This window comes from Macrobrachium rosenbergii, chromosome 1 (assembly GCF_040412425.1).
Source record: "Macrobrachium rosenbergii isolate ZJJX-2024 chromosome 1, ASM4041242v1, whole genome shotgun sequence".
In the NCBI taxonomy this organism is placed as follows: Eukaryota; Metazoa; Arthropoda; class Malacostraca; order Decapoda; family Palaemonidae; genus Macrobrachium; species Macrobrachium rosenbergii.
This window is the reverse complement of record NC_089741.1, coordinates 22841492-22854809: the sequence shown is the minus strand read 5'-3', so window position 1 is coordinate 22854809 and position 13318 is coordinate 22841492.

Below are 13318 nucleotides of genomic sequence, written 5' to 3'. Positions count from 1 at the left end.
TCTACGGGGGAAAATGAAATTAGAAATTGGCAGTTCTCCATTTAACTATATATCATTGTCAACTAGTGTATTAGTTTCTCTATAATATTTGATTATTAATAAGAGTAACAGGTGTCGAAGCACCAATGGGCCTCGACAGCCTCTTCAGATGATACAGGCAATTAAAAGTTAGGCTTCTTAAACTGAAGAATTGTAGAGAGATTTTTAGGAAATTATAGAAAGGGACGTAATGGACTTTCTCCACGAGGGAAAAGCTCTCTTTCTCGGTATTTGCAGGCCCTTGAGGTCATGCGGTAGTAACCTCTCCTTATTAGCGACAGTGCCGAGTTCGATGGCCCCAAGCAATGGCGGAAGCAATTCAGGGCGTTTTCAAGAAATTCCATTGATCCTCTTGTTAATTACTAACTTGGCTGCCAGTCAGCTGTAGTACAGTAAGGTTTTCCATTGATCCTTTGGTGAATTACTGACTTGGTTGACAATCAGTTGTAGTACAGTATCGTTTTCCATTGATCCTCTGGTGAATTACTGACTTTGCTGCCAGTCAGCTGTAGTACAGTATGGTTTTCCACTGATCCTCTGGTGAATTACTGACTTGGCTGCCAGTCAGCTGTAGTACAGTATCGTTTTCCATTGATCCTTTGGTGAATTACTGACTTGGCTGACAGTCAGCTGTAGTACAGTATCGTTTTCCATTGATCCTCTGGTGAATTACTGACTTGGCTGACAATCAGTTGTAGTACAGTATCGTTTTCCGTTGATCCTCTGGTGAATTACTGACTTGGCTGCCAGTCAGCTGTAGTACAGTATGGTTTTCCATTGATCCTTTGGTGAATTACTGACTTGGCTGACAATCAGCTGTAGTATGGTTTTCCATTGGTCCCCTTTAAATTACTGAGTTGACTGCCCGTCAGCTGTAGTATGGTTTTCTATTGATTCTCTTGTGAATTACTGACTTGTCAGCCAGTCAGCTGCAGTATGGTTTTCTATTGATTCTCTGGTGAATTACTGACTTGACTGCTAGTCAGCTGCAGTATGGTTTTCTATTGATTCTCTTGTGAATTACTGACTTGACTGCCAGTCAGCTGCAGTATGGTTTTCTATTGATTCTCTGGTGAATTACTGACTTGACTGCCAGTCAGCTGTAGTACAGTATGGTTTTCCATTGACCCTCTGGTGAATTACTGACTTGGCTGACAGTCAGCTGTCGTATGGTTTTCCATTGACCCCCTTTTAATTACTGAATTGACTGTCAGTCAGCTGTAGTATGGTTTTCCATTGATCTCCTTTTAATTACTGACTTGACTGCCAGTCAGCTGCAGTATGATTTTCTATTGATTCTCTGGTGAATTACTGACTTGTCTGCCAGTCAGCTGTAGCATGGTTTTCTATTGCTTCTCTGGTGAATTACTGACTTGACTGCCAGTCAGCTGTCGTATGGTTTTCAATTGATTCTGTGGTGAATTACAGACTTGGCTGACAATCAGTTGCAGTACAGTATGGTTTTCCATTGATCCCCTGGTGAATTACTGACTTGACTGCCAGTCAGCTGCAGTACAGTATGGTTCTCCATTGATCCTCTGGTGAATTACTGACTTGGCTGCCAGTCAGCTGTAGTACAGTATGGCTTTCCATTGATCCTCTGGTGAATTACTGACTTGACTGACAGTCAGCTGTAGTATGGTTTTCCATTGATCCCCTTTGAATTACTGACTTGACTGCCAGTCAGCCGTAGTATGGTTTTCTATCGATTCTCTGGTGAGTTACTGACTTGACTGCCACTCAGCTGCAGTATGGTTTTCCATTGATTCTTTGGTGAATTACTGACTTGACTGCCAGTCAGCTGCAGCATGGTTTTCTGTTGATTCTCTGGTGAATTAATGACTTGACTGCCAGTGTCAGCTGCAGTATGGTTTTCTATTGATTCTCTGGTGAATTACTGACTTGACTGCCAGTCAGCTATAGTACAGTATAGTTTGCCATTGATTCTCTGGTGAATTACTAACTTGTCTGCCAGTCAGCTGTAGTATGGTTTTCTATTGATTCTCTGGTGAATTACTGACTTGACTGCCAGTCAGCTGCAGTATGGTTTTCTATTGATTCTCTTGTGAATTACTGACCTGACTGCCAGCCAGCTGCAGTATGGTTTTCTATTGATTCTCTGGTGAATTACTGACTTGTCTGCCAGTCAGCTGCATTATGGTTTACTATTGCTTCTCTGGTGAATTACTGACTTGGCTGCCAGTCAGCTGTAGGACAGTATGGTTTTCTATTGACCCTCTGGTGAATTACTGACTTGGCTGACAGTCAGCTGTAGTATGGTTTTCCATTGACCCCTTTTAATTACTGACTTGACTGTCAGTCAGCTGTAGTATGGTTTTCCATTGATCCCCTTTTAATTACTGACTTGACTGCCAGTCAGCTGCAGTATGGTTTTCTATTGATTCTCTGGTGAATTACTGACTTGTCTGCCAGTCAGTTGTAGCATGGTTTTCCATTGATCCTCTGGTGAATAACTGACATGGCTGCCAGTCAGCTGTAATATGGTTATCCATTGGTCCTCTGGTGAATTACTGACTTGGCTGCCAGTCAGCTGTAGTATGGTTTTCCTTTGATCCTCTGGTGAATTACTGACTTGGCTGCCAGTCAGCTGTAGTATGGTTTTCCTTTGATCCTCTGGTGAATTACTGACTTGGCTGCCAGTCAGCTGTAGTATGGTTTTCCTTTGATCCTCTGGTGAATTACTGACTTGGCTGCCAGTCAGCTGTAGTATGGTTTTCCTTTCTTCCTCTGGTGAATTACTGACTTGGCTGCCAGTCAGCTGTAGTATGGTTTTCCTTTGATCCTCTGGTGAATTACTGACTTGGCTGCCAGTCAGCTGTAGTATGGTTTGCAGAGTGGGTAAAGAAAAATGAGAAGAGTAAGTCACAGAAAAAGAACAGGAGTGATCAGAACTACGTCAAAACATCATCATATGCTAATAAAGCTGGAGAGGTTAAGCATTTAGTTCTCTACCCAACAACATACAACCATTCATCAAATTTTCTCTCTCTTTCGTCATGATGCCTTTTAGATAATGTTTATGATCTGCATGTAAATTGAATACAATGGGAAAAACAGACACGAAACACATTAAAAATCTGATTATAAACTTGTTACATTTCCGAAGCTGGACTTATCTGTAAAAGATTCCTAGTCTGGCCTGGATTGCAAAGGACTCGAAGTTATTCGACATCTGGAAATTGAACTAGATCTGAATATGAATAAGCCTTGAAAGGCATATAATTTTTTGTGTTTACTTCATAAATCCAAAAGAATTTTGACGCCATCAACTTTTGATAGTTTGAATTTCCGCCTTCTAAAAGTCACGTGTCAGCCTGTTACACAATACAATACTATATAAATAAGGATATTTTTTAAAGAGTTTAGGATAATAGGAGAACAACGTAATGCCCGTCCATATGTAGCCCAGGCCCGAAGAAAATGTTAAGTATACCTTAGTTTAACCAGACCACTGAGCTGATTAACAGCTGTCTTAGGGCTGACCCGAAGGATTAGACTTATTTTACTTGGCTAAGAACCAATTAGTTACCTAGCAACGGGACTTACAGCTTATTGTGGAATCCGAACCACATTATAGCGAGAAATGAATTTCTATCACCAGAAATAAATTCCTCTAATTCTTCATTGGCCGGCCGGAGAATCGAACGCGGGTCTAGCAGAGTTCTAGCCGAGTACGACATCGACCCATCCAATGAGGAACTTCAGGCCCGAAGAAAACCAAAAAAAGGGAGTGAAGGAAGAAGGGTTGGGTGTAAGCGAGCGATACCAAGCCTCCCTTGGAAGGGAAGAAATGTTAAGAATCAGGAAGAAAATCAAGAAGAGAATCCCAAAGCTTGGCAGTAGAGGGAACGAAACTGTCGCTGAACCTTGTAACTACAGTAGTGCCAATTACAACGAAACCTTTCAACAGAAGGTATGGAAAAATGAACCTGTAAATTGTTATAGGCTTATTTAGTTCAGATTTGAAGAATTTCAGTAATACAGTTGTCTTAATTTAGTAAGATACATGCCTGTAAATTCCAGAAATCTTCGAGAATTTCGGAACAGCCCCTTAAAAAAATAAATAAAACCGAGGAGGTGGATAAAAATGAAGACCAGTGAAATTTACTTTATTGAAATTACAACGTAATGGCCGCCATATCTCCTGCAATATAATATAAGGTATTTTATTACAGCATGAACGAAAGAAGAAAAACACCATCAATACAAGTTAAATTCATTCTTGGTCTGAATCTAACTTCAGTAACTGAAATGAAGAAAGATTTTTTTTTTATAAAAGAAGGAAATAATTATTCAAGTTAGTCTCCTTTTTGGAAAAGATTAAATTAAGAAATTTAAAACCCTCGGACTTAATTTTATCACAAGTGGGAGTGCCAAGTCCCTTCAAGGTTGGGGAGTAATTACTTTGACCCATTTCGCGTAATATATTAATTGTGCAACTGTGGTGAAACAGGTGGTTAGTCGATTGCATTGGGCAGCAGCCAGAGAGCGGAGAAGAGCATGTGAATAGGAGCCTTATTACAAAAATATCTGTATATAGGTACACACACACATATATATATATATATATATATATATATATATATATATATATATATATATATATGCATGTATGCTTACTTACATACGTGCATATATGCACACCCACATACATATACACAGTATATATAGTATATATGTAATATATATACATACATGTGTGTTTTTCATATATGTATATATATATACACTATATATATATATATATATATATATATATATATATATATATATATATATATATATATATATATATATATATATATATATTTATATTACTGTATGTATATGAAATGTGCCTGTGTATGTAAAATTAGGACTACATTTCATGAATTGCAATATTCATAATCTATTAGCAGAACGGAAAATGAAAACTGACAGTCCCGATGACTGATAAAAGATTTTAATCAGAAATGCAAAAAGAAATTGTCAAATCCCCAGTCACCAGATATGCAGATTTTTCGGAAAACTAATTTTTGAGAGTATTCCGCATTTCATCGATATTCTCTCATTAAAAAATATGAAAGGGATTCATTATTGTGAAGAATTCATTAGCATACTAATGCATCAATTGTAACTCGTAAAACGAATGTCACAGCGATTGGAGACCCAGGAAATGGGTTTTATTTTCTGTCTGAAAGTAATCACTTATTGAAAAATGAGTCTCAGTTTTGTATGTGTACAGTATATATGTATTTATGTATGTATGTATGTATAGATATACGTATACTCTATATATTGATGATACATATATATATATATATATATATATATATATATATATATATATATATTTATATATATACCTATATATATATTTATTTATATATATATATATATATATATATATATATATATATATATATATATATGTATATATGTATATATATATATATATATATATATATTATACATATTATATATATATATATATATATATATATATATATATATATATATATATATATATATATATATATATATATATATATATATATATTGCACTATCCTGCCCCTATCAAGTACGGTTTCACCTGAAAGTGGAGCCTGATGACAGTATTCATTTTATTTCCTCTCTCACTGTGTCTCTCTTTATTCTCTCTCAGAAGCTGATCGTTTTCTTGCTCTTCATTTACTTTTCATGTGATGATGTGTAACGAGCCCTCCTTCCACTAAGAAGATCCAAAATTCTTAATAAAACGAGCGTCACCACTCGACTCTTTTCACAGATATGATGCGTTCCCTGTGAACTGTCACTTGTTCGTAGCCTTTGTAACAAAGGCTGTAGGATCGCGAAGTCTTCCCTTCCTTTGTCGAGTTATTTGATCCTCTTCTTAAAATAATTCCCCGACTAATGTCTTTATTACGGGAAGCTTGTTCTTTACGGTCTGTATTGAATTCCTATATAGAAGTTTGATGGAAAGAAACAGAGACGTACGTGCGTGTGTGTGTGTACAGTATATACACACACATATACATATATGTATTATACTGTATATGTATACATATATATATATATATATATATATATATATATATATATATATATATATATATATATATACTGTATATATAATATATATAGATGTATATGTATATATATATATATATATATATATATATATATATATATATATATATATATATATATATATATATATATATATTAAGTAGTTAGAAAGAATCACAGGAAATATGAGGAGGATCATAAAAATAACGATTTCGAGAACTGTTATATATTCATTGGTTATATAATCCTAATCCTTTAGCTTATTTTCCTAAGTAAGAGAGAGAGAGAGAGAGAGAGAGAGAGAGAGAGAGAGAGAGAGAGAGAGAGAAGTCTCCCCAAGTTTCGGATTAGCGGTATTAATCTTCTATACCAGAATGGAGTGGAAGGCATAATGAGAAACGCCGTCTTCTGATAACACTAAGAAGAAAGAATTAAAGTGGACCAGTTCATCTAGGGGCAGTAAAGATTGCGAAGTTCCTTGGAATTTAATCTAATTTAAGAGGCTCATTGTTTCCGGACGACTTCATAAAGTTGAGAGGCTCGGTAATGAAATTAAGGTTCGTAGATTTCATAAGACCGAGCAAAAACTGCGATATGGAGGCATTTTTTATATCCTATTGTTTTGTGTTATTGCTTTTTTGAAACATGGATGATGCTACACTGCTCATGCTGGAAATTTTCATAATGGAAAAAGACAAAGTCTGAAGAATTATTATTTTTGCGGTAGTTTTTAATTTTTTTCATATGTTCGCAAACAGTCAAGGTATAACATCGAATAGTGATGTCGGATATCAAAAACCCGGATAAATAGGGAGGGTTTACAGACAGGAAGAGCAGCCGTCTGTAAAACATCTGCCAAAATGAATTTTAAGTTGGCCATTCAGTGAACTTTATAACAGATGGAAAAAACTCGTCACAAACAGTGACCCCTACTAGGTATTAAGCTGAGAAGAAGAAGAAGAAGAAGAAGAAGAAGAAGAAGAAGAAGAAGAAGAAGAAGAAGAAGAAGAAGAAGAAGAAGCAGGAGGAGGAGGAGGAGTTACCGTCTCTAGAAGTTATCTGCTGCCGGTTTGAAGTTCCGGGGGAGATCACTTATCATAGATGATTGACAACATTCGAAAGTGGAAGTTCTGAGACAATGTCAGGAAACAAGTTAATGATGATGGCTGCGTGGACGAGTAGTGCTTCTGCAAGGGGAGAGTTTCGAATGCAGTCAGAGAGGAGAGAAGAAGCTTTTCAAATGCAGTAGAATTCTGTTGAATATCACAAGACCCCAACCTCCATTAAACTAATGTTCACATAACAGTCAGTATCCTTTTATTTATGCATAACAGTATTTTTTCATTGACCGAGAGATCAGTATCTCTCTCTCTCTCTCTCTCTCTCTCTCTCTCTCTCTCTCTCTCTCTCTCTCTTAGTTGCAAGGATGACACGCTACCCATTCATAACTGGGTCAACTAGTGAGATGCAGGGTAGTGTCTAATCAGTGATCTTGTGAATGCAACGCTAATGCTCTTTCATTGTTTATACAAAGCGTGGGTGAAAAGTATAGGCCTATCAACCTCATCCTTCCCCCCCCCTCCCCTACCCCCCTGAAAAGAAACTTGTTGCAAATCGAAAAGGTAGGACCTTCTTACGAGATACATTCATACTCCCATACATATATACATACACAAACAAACAAACTCACACACACACACACACACACACACACACACACACACACACACACACACACACACACACACACACGAAATAGGGCGCTCCGGGAGGGATATATTATGGCGTTAAATTAGCTTTAATGTACACGAATCTGATTGCAAAACCACATTGTTAATATACAGAACTATACTTGGGTTCACACCAGGTAGCAGCAGCTTTCATAGACAAATTCCTTAAAAAATGGACATTATAATAAGCCAGGAGACTGTCTAAATAAACTTTTCAGATAGCATATGTTCTTTCTCTTACGCACTAGACTCAATAACGAAATACATACAAGTTTTCAGCATTTGGAGAATGTAACTGAGAGAAAAGTGGAGTAATTTGTAGTTGTCATTAAAATCTCACAGTTTAGAAATCTTACAATTTTGGTACGTTGCATTTTATTCAGTAACACTTGAGATCGCATGAAAACCAAGAATGTGTATGATCGAGTGAAAACAAGAATTTCGGACTAATCTCTGCCTCCGAAAACAGGAAGAACGGAAGTCAGAAGAAAGGCCAAGGAGAGTCTAGAGGGAAATAACTCTGATAACTTTGGAAAAAGTTTAATCACAAAAGTTTAGGCCAAATGAAGGAGAGGGGCTGCCTGATGAGCATCGAGTCTTACGAGAGTTTGAGAATCGACGAGATTTATTTCCGAATTGTTGTCCCTTGCGTAATTTTCTCCTTATCTTTAGCAGTCAGTGTTGAAGGATTTTTTTTTTGAGAGATCTGTACCTCTTTTTCAAATTTTGGAATCGTATTTGTATTGATGTTGTCGTTATTTTTAGAAGTAACTGGATTGAATTTTATGCACGAAATTTGAGGATCAATAATTCCATGATATATTCAACTTCGTCAGATGATTTGGACGCACTTTATTTCCAAGTAAGAATAAACCTTTTAGTATTACCTTTGTTACACAGGCAGTCATGCATTTGCTGTATTTTTTTTTTTTAACTATTAATGTTAATTTTCACTCTGCTTTCACTACTATTGCTACTGCTATTTTAGTGATAATAATGTTTATGCCATTATCGTATCCAAATTACCAAATGACATTCATGCTAAAAACACATATCCTATGAGAAAATCGAAAAAAGGTCTTTGTTTATCTTTTAAAACGTGAAAACAGATTGTATGCTAACATTTCACCGGCAATGTCCCTAAAAGTATGTCAGTATTGATAAAGTTTCGAAAACTCGCCGAAGCTAATTAAATCTAAAATATTTGGCTTAGGTTGGATGATATTGTCGTGGGTATTTGAAAGGATAGCCAGGGGATTTTATCGTGTCGACAACGTGTTTTCAATGGGGTATTATAAAAGATATCCCAGGGGATTTTTAAAGTAGTCAAGGGGATTTTTGAATTAGCGAAGGGCTTGTGTAGGCTAAGCCTATAGGACAATTTAAAGGACGGGGAAAGAGATTTTAAATGGTGGTTAAAATGATTATAAAGGGTGGGCAAAGGGGTTTTAAAAGGCTGGCAAAGGGATTGTAAAGGTTGGCAAAGGGATTGTAAAGGATGGCAAAGGGATTGTAACAGATGGCAAAGGGGTTGTGAAGGATGGGCAAAGGGATTGTGAAGGATGAGCAAAGGGGTTGTAAAGGGTGGGCAAAAGGATTGTAAAGGATGGGCAAAGGGATTATTAATGGTGGGCGAAAGGATTGTAAAGGATGGGCAAAGGGATTATTAATGGTGGGCAAAGGGATTTTAAAGGATGGGCAATGGGATTTTAAAGGATGGGCAAAGGGATTTTAAATGGCAGCCAAGGGGACTGTAAGGGGTGGGCAAAGGGATTGTAAAAATTGGACAAAGAGATGGTAAAGGATGGGCAAAGGGATTATTAATGGTGGGCGAAGGGATTGTAAAGGGTTGGTAAAGGGATTGTAAAGGATGGGCAATGGGATGTTTAATGGGAAAAGAATTGTAAAGGTTGGGCAGAGGGCTTTTAAATGGTGGGCAAAGGGTTGGCAAAGGGATTGTAAAGAATGGGCAAAGGGATTTTAAAGAGTGGGCAAATAGACTAAACGTTGCCAACAGGGTTTTTAAGGGTACAAAAGAAAATTAAAAGGGCAGAAAAAGATAATGTAAAGGACAGTTAAGGGGATTTTTATGGGGTGGCAGGGAATTCTAAAGTGTAGGGGGCGTGATTATACTGTAGAGTTGACACGAGGTTTTTAAGAGGCTCAAAAATGTAAGAATACTGTAATAATAAAAATGTAAGAAAAAAGTAAGCGAGAAAATATGGAAAACATTTTGGAAATGTGAAAAATTTTGTAAACTACGGCAACCAAGCGATGTGGAAAAGTACTTTTCATAAAATATAAATTTTCACTCCATGTAGAAGTTATATGTCCTTTAATAAAACCGGATTTTTAACATTTCCCTGGCAACGTAGAAACTTAAAACATATTGGAAACCACTCAGAGACTCAATAAAGGTTTCAACATCTTCAAAAAAAAAAAAAAAAAAAAAAAAAAAAAAAAGGCTTTTATAACAGGGTCACCCAGAATAATGTGGAAGCCATTTTTTTAAAGTTTCCAAGAAGTTTGGTGATTCTCTCTCTCTCTCTCTCTCTCTCTCTCTCTCTCTCTCTCTCTCTCTCTCTCTCTCTCTCTCTCTCTCTCTCTCAGACTGCAAATTTAATCCGCTGGAAAGAGTTTAGAGTAGAAGGCCAGTGTACTTTCATTTTTGTTCATACATCCCAATGAAATTTGGCAGAATTAAATCTGTAAACAATTGGGATTTTTAAATTGGGCATTATCATGAAAGAGTTTAGTGGGATTGTAACATCTGAAATACTTCACTGTTTTAATATTCAAACCATTCATCCATTCTTCACGTAGAATTTCAGAGCTACTGAAGTTCTGGAGTTAGAACATGGTAGTTGGAAGTTGCTGAAGTTTGACAAAATTATCTGAAAACTGTAGTAATATAGAAGGTCGGTAATTGTTTCAATAGGATAGTGTATTATGGTGGAAGTATGGAGTTTACAAATTAATTGCAAACAGGAATACGGTTGAAGGTTGATAGACTGGCACAAGCCACGTAATTGGGTAATCAAGTAATTTCACTGTACTTTCACATTTAATTACAATTCAAAGGAACGCCGTAATGAAATCGCCTTTCATTAGCCTTTTGACGAATTACAGTCTGTGTAATTGAATGAAGTAACGATCAGTGAGTTTTGTTTACATTCCATTCTAGCCTTACAAGTTTGGTTACATGTTTCGTCTAGCGATATTTTTATATATTTGTTGTGTTAATCTCTCCTCTAATTTTAGTTTTCGATTGTGTTTGATGTTAAATCGGATCTTGATTTGCTAGGATATAACCTACAAGGCTGTTTCCAAATGTGTGTTTAGGTCATTTTGAATAATAATAATAATAATAATAATAATAATAATAATAATAATAATAATAATAATATTTCTGAAATTTTACGTATTGAGGGAGGGGATACTTACAGGTAAAGGCCCCCAAAAAATCCCGTTAGAATTTAGTACATGATTAAAAAAGCTGTACGAAAAATATTGTATGTTCCATACAGGACTTCAGTTTTTTTTTCTATGTATGCGCATGAAATTGATTACATCCACAACGAAAGACGAACTATTTTTGTTAGATTTTATTTAAATTCTACATTTAATGAGTGGTCATTCGTTTGGAATGATTGCCAGATAAATGACAGTCATTTCTATGCAATGGCAGTCATGTATTTGGACATATTGGAACATTAGGTATCAAATTTGGTTGCAGATTTTGAAGGAAATCATTCGTATTTCCACATATCATCACTCTGGGTGCGGGGTTGTTTTTATGTATGTTTTTTTTTTTTTTTTTTTTTTTAGTTTTTTGACATATCTTAAGAAAAAATATTTACCTACAGAAAATATTTATTTGGAAATGAGAGTATGAATTTGCAAATTGGACTTGTATTTTGCCGTATTTTGTCAGAGAAAAAATATATTTAACTTTTTGTCACATATTTCATATAAACAAAATATTTGTCCAGAGAAAGTGTATGTCAGTGCTTGCTTATTTCGTGAGCCTATTTTTGAACTGACGTCTGTGAATGATATCGCTGAAAAAATGTTCATTTAATTCCGCTGTCAATCGTAATTACCCAAAGGCTGCTGCGTAAAAAGCGTGCTATTGACACCCTTTCCATCATATAAAATTCGTACGGCTACTTCCTACCCAACTTTTTCCCGAAAATTTTCCTCCCATTCATACCTGAATAAAGGCAGACCTTTTCGGGGATGATTCCGCCATATGTTATTGTCGTTACTCCTAATGGTTTTCATTTCCGTGTTAAAGAAAAAAAAAATTTAATATTTTCTGAAAATTAAAAGCATTTGAAGCACTTTTAGTATTACTTATGTATTTGGTATGCTAATATGAGAATATAGTGGTAATTCTGTGCACTTTTTGGAGATTTTAGTTAATCCTTGCAATCATTCATATTGAAGTAACATTTAAACATTTTTGCATGTCTTTGCGTATGAGGAAAGGAAAGCTTTTTAATTACTATGATAATTCTGCTTTTTAAAATTATGAGTAATTTAAAGTGTTCCAGATTACAGCAATATTCTGTAAATCTAATTACCGAGTAGAATTATACGTACGTATCAAAGGTATTATTTCTTTTTTCCTTCAGGTGACTTATAGTCAAGTCTATATTATTTTTGGGTAAATAAATTTTTTCCTGCGTCGGTGACCTTTGTTGATGTAACTCTAGAATATATGAATTAATGAATTAATCGTTTTCTTCTCAGATTTGTATAATCCGAACTGCTTTATACCACTATTGATTACTCATCGTCACGAAGTAATAAACAGCAATATATGATAATAAAATTGTGCGTCCAAACTTTTGAATAGAGGGCAAAAGAATCTCCAGTTCGACAAAAAGACTAAAATTTACAAAAAAAGAAAAAATAGATTTTAGATTCGAGGAAAGAGTACAATTCAGAAATGGTCTCGAACTTAGACCCTAGGAAAAGAGTACAATAATTCACAAACCGTTACAAAATTGGAAAAGAGTTCAGTTCACAAACAATTACCACACCACATCTCTTATCTATACCCATGAGGAGAAATTACATATGGAAACTAATCCTAGGTTATATGACCTTTTTCACTCCAGTTTTCCAAACTGTGAATTAGACTATTCCGCGATTTTAAGTGCGCACCCATGGGTGGATATTATAACCCGTACCTCGAATTCAAAATAATTTATAAATTATACTGTATTCGAATTCAAGTTAGAAACTAAATTATATTCCTTGCCTCGAGATTAAGTCTGAAATGGTTTTTGAATTATTCGTCAGTTCTCGAATATAAGCCCGGAACTGTTTGTGAAACTTGAAACGGTTTAGTGACCGTGGCTTTATCTTACTATTTCCTTTGCTGATTGATACTGAACTTCTTCATCAGATCAGTATCGTAATAGCAGCTTTGATATTACGGTGTCCCATATTCAGCTTTTAATCCAGAGAA